General features: G+C 46.4%; 1 long non-coding RNA gene across 5 annotated transcripts in view; it reads left to right on the forward strand.

The window, feature by feature from the left end:
* Positions 1 to 15,008, forward strand: part of LOC146822647 (uncharacterized) — a 332,500-nt gene that overhangs the window by 112,744 nt on the left and 204,748 nt on the right. For 2 of the 5 annotated variants that reach the window (XR_014961810.1, XR_014961812.1), the window contains exons 6-7: positions 8,853 to 8,948; positions 9,446 to 9,532. The exons of 2 other annotated variants lie outside the window; for them this stretch is intronic. This is a non-coding gene — a long non-coding RNA (uncharacterized LOC146822647). The remainder of the gene's footprint in view (positions 1 to 8,852; positions 8,949 to 9,445; positions 9,533 to 15,008) is intronic. One more of the 5 variants, XR_014961811.1, reaches the window with a different exon arrangement.

Raw genomic sequence — 15,008 nt, forward strand, 5'->3', positions numbered from 1 at the left:
CGAGGTCCTGCGAGTGGTTACGCGTGTCGCGCTGTTGCCTGAAGCGAGGAGGTGCTTGTTGAATGTGTGGGAGCCGACTGACTACTCGGTTCCGCAGACGCGGTGGGTGACTCTGGGATACATGATAGCCAAGCGTGACATTGCTCAATTGTGGGGATCCCAGAGGCCCCCGGCGGTGTCGGCCTGGAAAGAACACATGGATTGGTGTATGTTTCGTGAAAAGGTGGTGTATGTTGCGAGGGGTAAGCCTGGGGCGTGGGTGAAAATCTGGGGCCCCTGGAACGCCTATCGCGGGGGTATTTGCGAGCCGCCACTGCTGCCGGCTGCCTCACCAGCTCCGTCCCCCTAGCCGACCCCCTCCCCCAGCCATGGGCACGTGGTTCCCCAGTCCCTGATCTGTTCTCACTCCCCTCTTCAGAGTTTGGCGATTGGTTGGGGTCCCCCACTTAAGGAGCACGTGCTGTCACTTGGGATTGCGGGTTGCCTTGCGGGTGTGGTTTTTTGTGTTGTTGTGTTTCGACAAAAGGAAACCGTATTGTGGGTTTGGAGTTATGTGGCCTGCACTACTGATATCTCCTGCTATAACCCTTTTGCACCGCCAAGAGGTTTTTTTTGTATGTATGTCATATGCTTCTGCCACTCTAGCGGCCGGCCAGATGGTTGTAGGCCCATACCTGTAACTATTTGAGATTGCAATAAACGGTTTAAAAAAAAAATAAAAAAAAAAATCTATAAAACATATTTAAAAGTGAAATGTTAGATATTTTTTGTCCGGGACAGAGTACAGCGTTTCAAGATACATTTGTCCTCCCCTTTGGTTTTGCTATACATACCCATAGGGATTCTAAATCAGGATCAGCTTGCCCTTCATATAGCCCTGTGTCCGATTATCCATGCTCGGCCTAGGAATTTGGCGACTCCGCAAACAAAGAGGATTCTCGGATCAGATGTTAATATGTGTAAAGCAACTCGATGGTCGAGAGTGCCTAGTTGTTTGCAGATTGGCGCAAGCCTCCTAGACCTGACACTTGCGTTCCCTGGGCAAGCAAACATAAAATGTGCAACACTCTCTTTTGAGGTCCCGCAGATAGGGCATTCTTCAGTAGTCTGATAAGGGGGGCACCACTTCGCGGTAAATTTGCGAACTGGAAGTGAGCCAAATCTGAAATGGGTATACAATGCCCTATCCCTTGGGATCTGAATTGTGTCCAAGTAAGTTTCGATCCCTCTAGATTGTTTATGCTGGAAGAATTCTTCCGTAAGCCTTCCCATATTTGGGGTATTGTGGTCTCTAGCATCTATCCAGTCCCAATAGATCCATTTGCGTTCTACCTTTCTTGGTGGATTCTGAGTGTCCCAGGATTCCTTAAGGCCAAGTGTTGTCATTACTGCCTTATGATTGGAAATCAATTTGATCCCCTTGTTGGTGTCCATGCACATTACTTCTGTAAATGCCTCTGCATAGTTAGCGAGTTCCGGGGTGCTCCTAAGGCGAGCCCAATAAAGCAGTGGACGAAGATTGGCCAGATCCTTAAATTGGCACCTGCCCAGGTCGTGTATCAAGGGGGTTAGAGGAACGCCCTGAGATAACATGATCAGGTCCCTAAAGAACTTGTGTTCTGACCTGCTAATCTCATCAAGGTTGTCAAAGCCCCATAGCTCGGCGTCGTACAGAGCTGAGCTAACTGCCTTAGCTCCATACACAGTGAGCGCCGGGGCAACAGGTCTACTGAATGATGAGAAATGTTCTTTGCTCAGTGCCCCAGCAGCGCGTTTGTGATTCTGGAGCATTTTATCGAGATGGGGCCTCCACTGCGCTTTTTCTGAGAGGCGTATCCCAAGATAATTAAAGGTTGTAACTCTCTCTAAGTGTGTCCCATCTAAGGTGATGTTATTCCTGAACGATTTGTGGGGATTGAATGTCATGAATTTTGTTTTAGATGTATTTATGACCAACCCCCGGGTGTTACAAAAGGTTTGAAACCTGTTCAGGAGTTATTGCAGGCCTGCTGGGGTCTTGGAGATCAGCAATGCATCGTCGGCAAACAGGAGAGTCAGTACCTTAGTGCCTGACAGGGCCGGGGTATCAGCTGGTGTTTCTTGCAAAAAGCTGACCACCCGGTCACATATAAGGAGAACAGGGTGGGTGCCATCACACAGCCCTGCCGAACTCCCCTGTTTACTGGAATCTTTTCGTTAAGCTGCCCTTGGGACCCCCATCTTATCTGAGCATAATTGCCCTCGTGAAGCCTTACTAAGAAGTTGAGGATTAATTGAGGGATGCCCATATCTCGCAGTGTTTCCCATAACCTATTCCTGGGGACCAGGTCAAAGGCAGTCTTTAGATCGATAAAAGCTAGATAAAGACTACCTTTGCCAATCACTACCACTTTCCAGTAAACCAAGAGGAGCCTGAAGACCTGGTCCACCATTCCCGTGTTGGTCCGGAATCCCGCCTGGTATTGGGAGAGGATATCCTCCTCCTCAGCCCACGATTGAATTGTCTGCAATACCACCCTGCCAACTATCTTCTGCATTGCATCTATGAGGCTGATTGGCCTATAGTTGGAAGGGTCCTCTCTAGCTCCCTTCTTATAGATTGAGACTACCTCCGCACCCTTCCACGATTCTGGGACTGGGCATCCTCTGGCGATGGAATTAGTAAGAAGGAGGACACACTCGCACCATTTTTTCCGATCAGCAAGGAACAGGTCTCCAGGGAGGCCATCTGGTCCCGGGGCCTTAGCAAGCACTATCCTCCTTATGGCAGACTCAACTTCATTCAATGTGAATGGGTCACTGTCAGCATTCCCAAAATTAGTTGGGGGATGATCATATTGGCCAACCTCATTTGCGTCATTAGACCCAGAATAAAGCTCACCAAAATGGTCGTGCCAAACCTGAAATAGAATGTGGTTGGAGATTTGATCTGCTTCCCCCTTATTTGCCCGTCTAACCAGTGTCCAAAAGAGGTTAGTCTCCCTTACTAAACTGGCGTTTTTATGGTCTTGCTAGCAGGTTTCATCCTCAATCTAACTTTGCTTGGTGCTGGGTTTATCTGTGTTCTTTCCTTGCGGCCTTGATGAGTGGACCATTCTTAGCTCTGATAGCCACTACCAAGGCCTTCCTCTTGAGTCTGCACTCTTTAGTATACCAGGATTGCCCTCTCCTTGATTGTACTACAGACTTAGTAGGCCTGTTAAGCACTTGGAAATGGGTGCTAATCTGATCAATAGTACGAGTATGTATAATGAGAGCATTAGTAGGCCCAGCTACTATTCCTTCCCGTAGCTCGTTGATGTTTTTATACAGTACTTGTATAATGGCCTCTAGTTTTGCGTCTTGTAAGGTGACCTTGTGCCATTTTAGGGCTCTTCTAGAGTTTGAGGGAATCACCTCTTTAGTCACAGAGTGCATGTGAGTGGTCAGTGTAGGGCAAGGAAGTGTCCATGGAGATCTCACAGACATACAGAGAGGATTGTGGTCACTATCAGTTGTGTTCCCCACCACCATATCTAAAACGTGCCCCCAGAACCCAACTTCAACTAAAATATAGTCAAAATGAGATGGGCAAGTTACTCTATTATAAGTGAAGGCTCCCTGGGCATCTGACTTGGTCCTACCATTCACTGCCCTCAAACCAAGTTCCACGGTGAGTGCATTTAGTTGAATAGCCACTTGTGACCATCTTTTTACTGGGCGTATAGTTAGTGCAGGAACACCCCATTTTCTATCTTCTTCCTTTATCCCTATTAAGTCGTATGTGCTAAGAGGCTCAAAGGTACTGTTAAAATCACCTGTGAGTACTACTCTAGACTGGGACAAGCAATTTGACAAGCCTTGTTCAAGTGATGTAATGGTGGATGAGGCTTTGCCCCGGCTCTTCCCCTTATATAGAAATTGAACAAATCCATCATTTCCCCCCCCCCTCTTGGGCCCTTAAGTGTAAGCCTCATAATGTCTGGGCTCAGAATTTGATGATTTGAGATTCTACAGTTCAGGGCAATTTTAACCCATACAGTCAGCCCTCCCCAGGGGCGACCCTTCTCTATGGTGGTAGCTGGTATGTGATAGCAGCTGTAGCCTGACTTATATAAAGGAGCCAAGCTCCACATTTCCTGGAAAGCGCAGATGTCTTAGCCCTCTACTAGATCGTTCCAATGGGGTAGTGATAGTTTACTACTAAGACCAGTGACGTTCCAGGAGATGATTTTTAGCTGATGGGGAGGGGCTTGATCTTGAGATATTACTGTAGTAGGTTCAAGAGGAGGGATTGGGTCATTTATAGAGGTGTGGTCAATGACAAAAGGAAGGTCCTGTAACAACTGCTCTATCTGGGTCGCATTTTGTAGTCAATGATTAGATTCTAGTGAAGACGAGCCTCCAATAGTTCCTGTCAAGTGCATATCGCTTGATCTTTCTGAAGGTGGTGCTATTGGGAATCGTCTAAGCTGTATTGATGAAGAGTCAGGGAAGCAGGTGCAAAACTCGAGTAAGTGAAGGTTTTCTGTCAGGTCTGCGTTAGTCAGAGTAAGCTCAATGTGGTCCAAAGGCTGTATGCGTGATGTACATCTCCTGGCCCTGACAATATCCTCTCGTATAAGTGAGCGGCATCCCCTGACGTGACAAATCCAGTGTATTGCCTTATATCTGAGTGAATGTTGTAACCTCTACTTCTACATTGGTTTCCATTTCTAACTGCTTTCATTTTATTGATATAAAAATAAGTTTGTTTTAAAGGTATTTTTTCACATAACCTGGTAAAGCACCAGATTTGGTATTTGTACATCAGTGTTGTGTTCTCACTTCCCACTTCTGGGAGGCTGCTCACAGCTCGTATGTTATGAGTCTGGAACACAGTGGGCATTCTCACTGTGAGAGACTGTTACGAAGAGGGGCAATTTAGGTCCTGGATGACATGGTGGCAAATACTGGGTTGACCCTTTCTCAATTCCTCACATATGCCAAGGTGATGCAAGCAATCTATGCTTTGTGGCAATGCAAGCAGACCAACCTCCGGCCCATGATGTTCTGCATATCATCGTGACATTCGGGGAGGGCCGCATGGTAGTCTCTTGGCTTTCTAAATCAGCACTTCCTCAGTCATGACCAGACCTGATATGACTCAGGGGCAGATAGGAGGCAGCATTAGGCAAGAAGTTGCAGGATGGTGACTGTAAATGGGTACTGGAAAGGGTCCATACAGTCTCTCAGACCACTCACTTTTGTTACACACAGTTAAACTTCCTGCTTGTGACATACCTGACACTACACCGCCTTAACACAATAAAGTTTTTAACGAAGAGGGGATGGGCCCTAAAACACACCCAAACTGGGCCACAGTAATTTCTAATAACTAGGAGTATGGGTGTGTTTCTCGGATCAATACTATTTAGGCAGAAACCACCTTGACAACTAAAGTGGTTTGGTGCTTTTATTACACCTTTATGATTTAGTCATTTTTTAACATACACCTTCAACATTTGTTTCATGTCAAAACCAGGAGGAACATTCTAATAAAATTGTTTGCAGGACATGAATAGCAACAACACAATTAACATTGAACAAATACGAAAACAATAATGCGTGGACCATTACAAAAATAAGACAAGACATGAAAAATGCAAAAGTGACCAGTCCTTCAATTACACAAAAAACTGTGGCAGCACAGATTATTTACAATTCACAAAACTGTAACCTACCAACAGCAGCTAGTCATATATATTGTATTTACAACAGGCTGATTGCCCTGTTTCTACTCTGTGGCTCAAATGGGAATTGTGACTAGCTGGGTCGGGTCGATGTGTTTCGGAACCCCCATTTTCTTTAGGGTTCTCCTCGGGACTAGGTCAGACACGTTCAGAGGTTTAAGGTGAGCACGGTAATTGTGACCAAAGGCTGGAACTTATGACCACATTAATTAATAGAATATCTAATGTGTAGCTGCTAGAACCACCGTCTGGCATGTGGAATATTTATAGGCAGCGGGGACTTGTGTGTCAGCTTCCAGCGCCTCTAAGGGAGTGAAGTTAAGAAGTAAAGAAAACTGCATTCAAGGACCGGTTGGACAACAACGCACACAACGGCAAGGAACTCTTCAACATCGTGAAAGAGCTCTCCAACCCCAGCGCAGGAAACAACGACATCACCCCATCGCAAGACCTCTGCAACTCCCTCGCCTCATACTTCCACAACAAGATCACGGACATACACAGTAGCTTCAACAACCAACCAACGCACACCATGACCGACCAACCACCCCCACCCACCACCACCCTCCACGCCTGGACCCCGATCAGCACCGAAGACACCATCCGCACGATGAACTCCATCCACTCCGGATCACCGACCGACCCCTGCCCTCACCACGTCTTCAACAAGGCCGACGCTGTCATCGCACCCCACCTGCGAGACATCATCAACACATCCTTCGACACCGCCATCTTCCCCGAGAGCTGGAAACACGCCGAACTCAGCGCTCTACTCAAGAAACCAACAGCGGACCCCACCGACCTCAAGAATTACCGCCCCATCTCGCTTCTCCCGTTTCCAGCCAAAGTCATCGAGAAGACCGTCAACAAGCAGATGGCCGCCTTCCTCGAGACGAACGGATCCCTCGACCCCTCACAGTCCGGCTTCCGAGCCAAACACAGCACCGAGACCGCCCTCATCGCCGCCACCGATGACATCCGAGCCCTGATGGACAATGGAGAAACAGCGGCCCTCATCCTCCTAGACCTCTCCGCGGCATTCGACACGGTTTGCCACCGCACCCTAGTACGGCGCCTCAGCAACATCGGAATCAAGGACAAGGCGCTGGAATGGATCATCTCCTTCCTCGACGGAAGAACACAGAGAGTCCGCCTACCACCGTACAAATCAGAGGCCTCCGAAGTCATCTGCGGCGTCCCCCAAGGATCATCTCTGAGCCCCACCCTCTTCAACGTCTACATGAGCCCCCTCGCGGCCATCGTACGCAAACACAACCTCAGCATAATCTCCTACGCCGACGACACCCAGCTGATCCTCTCCCTGACCAACGACCCCGCCGCTGCCAGAGCCAACCTGCACGAAGGGATGAAAGAGGTAGCCGAGTGGATGACGACCAGCCGCCTGAAACTGAACTCGGACAAGACGGAGGTTCTCATCCTGGGCTCTTCACCCTCCGCCTGGGACGACTCCTGGTGGCCTCCCGCCCTGGGCACCGCACCCAAACCGACAGACCATGCACGCAACCTGGGCTTCATCCTGGACTCCTCCCTCTCCATGAGCAGGCAGGTCAACAACGTCTCCTCGGCGTGCTTCAACATCCTACGCATACTTCGGAAGATCTTCTGGTGGATCCCCACAGAGACCAGGAAGACCGTCACCCAGGCCCTCGTCACCAGCCGACTAGACTACGGTAACGCCCTCTACGCCGGTACCACCGCCAAGCTCCAGAAGAGACTCCAGCGGATCCAGAACGCCTCAGCCAGACTCATCCTCGACATCCCACGATCCAGCCACATCTCCGGACATCTGAGAGACCTGCACTGGCTCCCCGTCAACAAGAGAATCACCTTCCGCCTCCTCACCCACGCACACAAAGCCCTACACGACCAAGGCCCGAGCTACCTCAACAGCCGAGTCAACTTCTACGCTCCCACGCGCCACCTCCGATCAGCCAACCACGCCCTCGCCGCCGTCCCCCGCATCCGAAGAGCGACTACAGGAGGAAGGTCCTTCTCCTACCTGGCCGCCAAGACCTGGAACTCCCTCCCGACCGACCTGCGCCTGACCCAAGACCACCTCTCCTTCAGGAAGAAGCTGAAGACCTGGCTATTCGAGCAGTAGCGGCACCCCCCCCCTCCCAGCGCCTTGAGACCCTACGGATATGTAGCGCGCTCTATAAGTGTCACTGATTGATTGATTGATTCGTGATGCAAGCAGTTTAACCGACTAAACGTTATCTGTTTTCCGGTACTTCTGGTGGAGAGAAGCTGTACTGTGTCGGACATCTTATGTCGCTGGGGCACTGTGTTTGGCGTGGCCACAATAAAGGGCACAGAGGATCAGCGATGTCCCTGTTTCTGGGTACCTGATGTTATACACATGAACTGTTCATGCCTGGGTGCTAAAAACATTCTTGCAATAGTTTACTTTTGAGTGGGAATAGTAAATGTCATCTGTTTAGTATCCAGAACCTTCCCCAAATTAGTTTATGTTGGAGTGGGAATAGTAAATATAACCCTTTTAGTGTCCAATGCGATGACCCCCCCATCCGCCCTCTGTGTAGTGGGTCTAGCGCGCAGGGCTTATGTTTGTATTAATCCTGTGGCGTTTACTGGCACGCTACGATACCATGACTGATGTTCCCCAAAGCCTGTGATTCCAATGTGCTTGAGTTCTCTGCAAGCTTCCCCCAGAATCCTGTGAACCAATTGAGTACCTTGCACCCGCTGTTATAGGGCGTTAGTGTTGTTTTCCCTTATGCACGTTGAAGCAAAAATGATACATTTGTATCCTGGTTAATTGGTTCCAACTGTCAAGTATCACCTGCTCTTCCTGTAAGGTCAAAGCAAGTGTGCTAACACATGTTTCCTTCATGGGTCGTTGAGAACCTTCCAGGAGGCCATTTGCTCAACATGAATTAGCTATATCCATTGAGCCTTCAAGAGGGTATGTGAACCACGCCCAACCCCGAGTATTGGCTTGGCCTCACTCCCTACGAAATAAGCTTCACCCTTCCCACTCACCTGCAGAATCCAGCTAGAGCCAAAAAGTGCTCTAGTCTCCTTCAAGTCGAAGTTGAACCAGTGGTTCCCATGGCTCCAGCTCACTCTATACCTCCTTCATCTCTTACTCCTTTACAGCTACTCCTGTTCCCCTGTGACTCCCTCAGTCAAAGCCTCGAGATCTTCTTCAAACGTCAGACAAGTGGAAGAACAAGGCTAAGAACTTGATATCAGGTTAGTGCGCACTAAACTTCCTATGGTAGTAAGTAGGACAGAGTGTCAGCGTCTTCAAAGACTATAGTCTTTTCCTCCATGCCCTTTCCAGGATTTCCTTCAGCGCTTCTTGTGTGTTCATGCTCCAGACACTTCTTGCAACCTTGGTGCTTGAACTGTGATTGCGCAAGAACTAAAGACTTTAGCTATGTGTTTCTCTGATGAACAGCAGTGCCAAGAGTAAGAACTTCAGAGTGTTTTGATATATGTATAAACCTTGTACTGAGATCTGTATTCCGAGTTTATCCTTGTGAGTGCCAGAAAACTCCCATTTGTATTTCAAAATGATTCTTGGGAGAGTCACACACTCCAATCCATGATTTTGGTTATTCTGCTATAATGCCATATTTCCGAAGAAGCCTTTAAGTATATGTCACTGAATTCAATGCATGAATATTGTATATTGAGGCCAGTTAGTGTCTGTACTGATGGCAACTGCCTCCTCTTCTTATTTCCAGTGTATTGCACTTTTGCAAAACCAGAGGTCCTGGTCCAGTGCACAACTACCTTGCAAACACATAAGGTCTCTGGAGCAACATATCCTGGTAAGCAGTGTTGCACAGCAACTGAGCAGATCCAGTACTGCAAGTCTCCCTTTTCTTGATATATCCCGACCCCCCCTTCCTCCCAGGAGACAGTGTGTTATCTAGGGTTTCGGTTCAAGCGTTGTCCTCTGAGGTCCATCATTGGCTCCAGTGTCATCTCTGTGGACTAGATGAGCATGACATATACCACCTTCAAATTGGTGTAGATTGGAGTGGGAATAGTAAATGTCACCCTTTAAGTGTCCAACACCTTCCCCACATATTCGTATAGATTGAAGTGGCAATAGTAAATCTCAACTCTTTAGTGTCTAGTACCCTCCCCAAACAGTTTAGATTGGAATAGAGATAGTAAATTCCCCCCATTGTATCCAACACCTTCTCCAGTCCAAATTGACTTAGATTGGAGTGGAGATAGTAAATGGCACCCCTTTAGTGTGCAACACCTTCCCCAATTTGATATAGATTGGAGTCGAAATAGTAAATGTTACCCCTTTAGTGTCCAACAGCTACTCCAAATTGGTTTACATTGGAGTGGGAATAGTAAACGTCACCCCTTTAGTATACAACATCTTCTCCTATTTGGTTTAGATTGGAATGGGAATAGTAGAAGTCATCACTTTAGTGTCCAACACTTTCTTCAAAGTGGTTTACATGGGAGTGAGATTATGTTTTGTAATCATTTTAGTGTGAAATCCTTTGTTTACATTTTATTTGCATGTTGTAGAAATAGCTTAAGGTATTTAATTAGTATTGGTGTTTAGAAATATAATGAAAAAGTAGTTTGGTTTATGTTTGTAATATTTAATATTATTAATTACATATTTACCATAAAAGAAAGACATGTAACACATTGTTCAATTTTTATTTATGTTCACAGAGTTTGTTTAATGTTTATTTTCCCATGTTTAAACATATATATTTCTACTTACAAATACACTTTTAAGTATAGATAAATAAAACAATTTTGAACAAATTTTTATTATTATCGGAATAAATCATATTTGAATAATATTATTATAAATGCCCTTTGTGAATACTGAAAGTCGCAAAGTTTGACTTTCAGTATTCGCAAAGGGCAATTACAAGTAGTAAATGCCCTTTGTGAAAACCGAAAGTCGTAAAGTTAGACTTTTGTGTAAATTTACCTTCGTGAATCAGGCCCATAGAGTGTAGTTTGGGTTCTTCCTAGTGTGGATTGGAAGGCATTGTGCCACCCTTCCACTGCGTTATTTGTTTTGGCTTCCTGTGTCAAGGTGCTGTCATAGGCATTCCACCATGATATTTGGAGTTTGGGTTTGCGTCTGCGTCTGGAGCAATGTAGTCTGCCAACCCAAGTGTCTTCAACATAATCCATTAGGAGACTTAGTTTGTCTTCATTTTATTAGTAGAAAAGGCTTTCTATTGGTAAATTGTTGTGTTTAGCTAGCTCTGTGACAGGGAGATAGGCTAGTGCTATTATTTTTTATTTGATCTTAAAGGCAAAATTGACCATTTGTAGCATAATCTACACTAAGAGCCTTATTACGAATCCTCCTATAGGACCACCGCAGCTGCGCCCACAGAAGGACAGCCAAGTCTGTGGTGCACCCGCCTGCCAGATTCCAACTTGAATCCAGGGCGGGCGCTGCTGCTGCCACGGTCCCACGGCGGCAGCTGCATTAAGCTCATAGGAGAGCCTTAACAGCACTGTAGTACGTTCCTGCAAGGTGTGGCATGCACCATGACCTACATGCTACACCGTGCAGGAACGGGGGTGCAATTCCATGGGGGGACACATGGCCCCCCCTGGCCTAGAAGCGGCCCCCTTAGTTGCATTTCCACCACTCTTTTCATGGCAGGCTCACCGCCATGAAATGGGCCATGGAAATGCAACTCAGAATATGCTTAGCAGTGCAGCAAAAGCACCCCCTGCATGTTTCTACCCCTTACAGCTATGCCACCGCCGTGGGATCCTGGATCCCGGCAGACGTGGTGGTCCTGTGGTGGTCCAACTACTACACTTGATTTACGGAGTGCGGACCCACAGTGGTGGCAGTGATTGGACTGCCACCGCAAGTACAGTGGTCCTAAGACTGCCGTACTCGGATTAAAGCCCTTGTGCAGATTTCTGGGGTTGTCTCCATATGCTTTTATTGAAATGGTAGTAAGATCCTTGTATAGCTGTGTGGGGGTAAACTTTTTAAACGGTTTGAATCATGGTTTGTTTAAAGTCTATGATTATTTTTTGTAGGTAGTAGTTATTTGCTCCATGTTTAATCTGATTTACGAGTTCGTTGTAAGTGCTACTTTGTTTATTTGCTAGTAGGGCAAATATAAAAGGGACATTCTTGTTTTGATATTCACCATGTATGATATATATCTGAGTGCATGGTTTGGGACACGTTTTGAAAGTTCCATCTATCATCCAGGTTTAACAATGGCTTAGTTTTAGTTTTATCTGCTGTAGAATTTATCATGATTTGTTTTTTTCTCATAAGGATGTCATGTATAATCGTACATAGCATTATTCAGTTCTTGTATGTCATACTGGGTTAACATGCATTATCGGTATTAGTCAAGGTAGCTATTGAAAAATGTGTTCTTCAGTATTGAGAAGTGTGTGTTGTTAACTTATTTCTAAACAATACAAACTCCCTCCCCCATACTTTTGACATTCATAAATCAAAGAAGAGAAACATGTCTTGTTATAACACTGAAGTTATCCTGTAAGTCAGTTAGCAAATACACACTCGGCACAACATTATTCGGAGCGGTCTCAGGTGACAGGACTTCTAAGGTGGTTCCTGTTCTTTTGCAGTCGTGGGTGGTGTATAACCGTGGCTATAAGCCCAGTGCAGGCGACGGGCCAGACCTGGTAAACAGCCATGGTATCCCAGCAGGACCAGAATTACCAAACATCAGTAATCAGGCATCAGGCAATTCTAGGGCTTTAAAGGATTTCAGTTGTGTGTTTCATTCCATTGCTATTGGTTGCTTCCGCAACCCACAATATTCTTCCCGGCAGAGTGCTCTGCTCTCTGCCAAACTCCACCTCCCCAACTCTTCCCTGCTTTCTCTCCCCATGGATATAGCGGGAGGTGTTGCTGATTTCCACCTTCTAGTTATTAGGGGCTTTGCTAGGAGAAGCATCAGGTCTGTAAACTGCAATTTACCTTTTTTCCTTTTGGGTGAGAGGTAAAGACCCAGAATACAGCTTTCAACCGAACGCCAATTAGTACCTCCTGCCAACTCCTCCAGTGCAGTACCAATCTGTGCCCAGTAAGAAGTTATTGTGGAGCAAGCCCAGAGCATATGTATCAAGTCAGCATCTTGTTCAGGGCATCTGGTGCATGCTGAGAAAATATTGGAAAATATAACATGTGGTCTATGTGGTGTGAGGTTAGCTTAATGTAGAAGTGAGTATTGTATGAATTTGAATCTGTGCTGAAATTTTTTGGGGGGAATTCAAAGAGGATATTCCAGTCCTTGTCCCGTAACTCTCAGCCCATATCCAGCTCCTACCAGGTCTTCAAAGGAACCAGAGAGGTTGCTAGATGCAACTGCAGTCCTCAGTATAACCACTGTATCAGATGAGTGCCATGACCCATAATATATAGCGATTATATAAATTAATGTGTTGAGGGTTCTGTCCATTCCAGAGACCAGTGTTCTCTGACATATCATATGATATTTGCATGTGTGAGTAACAGTGAGTCTGGCAGACCCTATTCACTCACCAAATCTGCATGGCTGAGCAGTGCCTATCTTCAAACAGCACTCCCACCATTGTCACACCTTCCTGTGCTCACACGTGCAGTCAGCCCTGCGTCAGCGGATCTGTTGTGGTAGGGAGGCCCAGCATGGGTATTTTAGGGTGATAAGGAACAGTCTGGGCAGTAAATCTCATGGCCTTTTTCCAATAAGTGAGAGCAACCTAAAACAGCAGTGGAGCCTCTGAGGGGGTCCGCGATATGGGGCCGAGTCATTTGTGTAATTTGCCTGTTAGCATGCGGGGTGTGAATGCTATGTCCTGCAGATTGTGGCTAGCCAACCAAGAGGAAAGTCACTGCAGCTGACCTGCAAGGCAGTAAGATTTAAAGTCCGGTCCTCCCATCCCTCCACTGTCTGACGGTAGCTGCAGTTTTGCAAGACTGATGCATCTCGAGGAGTCATGGAAGCATCACGATTTTAGACATGGCAAGGCGACCAGCCACTGAGAGTGGAAGCGAGGTCCACAAGATCACCTGGGAGCAGAGTGAAGTGATGGCTCTCTGAAGGTTTCCCTCTAATAGATCCTGTGTGTGTCTGTATATTTGAATCCCCAGGAACTTAAATGTAGGAAGTGTCACTTTAATTAATTTGTCTCCAAAGGGGATGGTCGAGCTAGGGGATTCTCAGCAAAGAGAAATGCATGGGATTTATCAGCATTAAGAGCCAGCCCGGCGATAGACTCAAAGAGTGTGAAAGTTTGGGCCACTATATGTAAATTCTCCTGCAGATCTTTGGAGTATAATATTATATCATCTGCATAGAGAGATAGGGCATGAAATGTGGGCCTGACAGGGATCCCCCAGGCATGAGCGTCCTGTCAAAACCTATGTGCTAGGGGTTCTAGTGCAATGACAAATAGCAATGGGGTTACTAGACAGCCCTGTCTGGTGCCTTGGAGCATGGGGTAATTGTCTGATATGTGAACTCCTGTGCGCACCCTCACCATGGGGGAAGTGTATAGTAATTTAACCCATCGTATATAGTTAGGGGGGATGACAAAGCACCGAAGGGTGGCTAACATGTAATCCCAACTTAAAGTATGAAATGCTTGGCGAAGGTTGAGCGAGAGGCAGCCCGCTCTTTGGGAGAGACCAGACCCTGCATCCATAACATGATAGAGCCTACATATATTTAATGATGTCAGGCGACCGGGTACAAAGCCGCATTGATCCACACGTGTAAGTTTGGGAAGTAGTAGGAACCTTGCTTAGTACTTTGTACTCAGTATTTAAGAGCGGTAGGGGCCTGTATGCTGTCATATCACAGGGAATCCTGCCGGGCTTCGGTAGTGAATTTACCAGGGCTTGAACCATAGTGGGGGTCAAATATCAGGATTTGATTATCATTGTTTAGTTGTCATATAAAAAGGAAAAAATCCTCATTATGTGTTATTTGTAAATGTTCAGGTTCTTCTATATCTTGTTATTTTCTAGGGGCTGGGGGAGTATCGCTGTAGACTTTTTTAGTACGTTCAATTAAATGTATTAAAGTGGTTATGGGTGGTGGTTGCCCTGTGATGTCTTCAGAAACTTTACCGAGCATATCCTTTAGGATTTTGGTTGTGGGTTCCTGAGAGCTAGTGCTTGCCTCTCTTATATCCTGCAATATCTCCCTTACTTCTATTTCTGTCACATTTGGGGGGTGGTTGTGTTCCCTTACATTAATTACATAATTTGTTGTAGTGGCCCTCCCATAACATGTATTAGAATAGTATTTGTTATATTTC

This window comes from Triturus cristatus, chromosome 5_2, assembly GCF_964204655.1.
Source record: "Triturus cristatus chromosome 5_2, aTriCri1.1, whole genome shotgun sequence".
Lineage (NCBI taxonomy): Eukaryota > Metazoa > Chordata > Amphibia > Caudata > Salamandridae > Triturus > Triturus cristatus.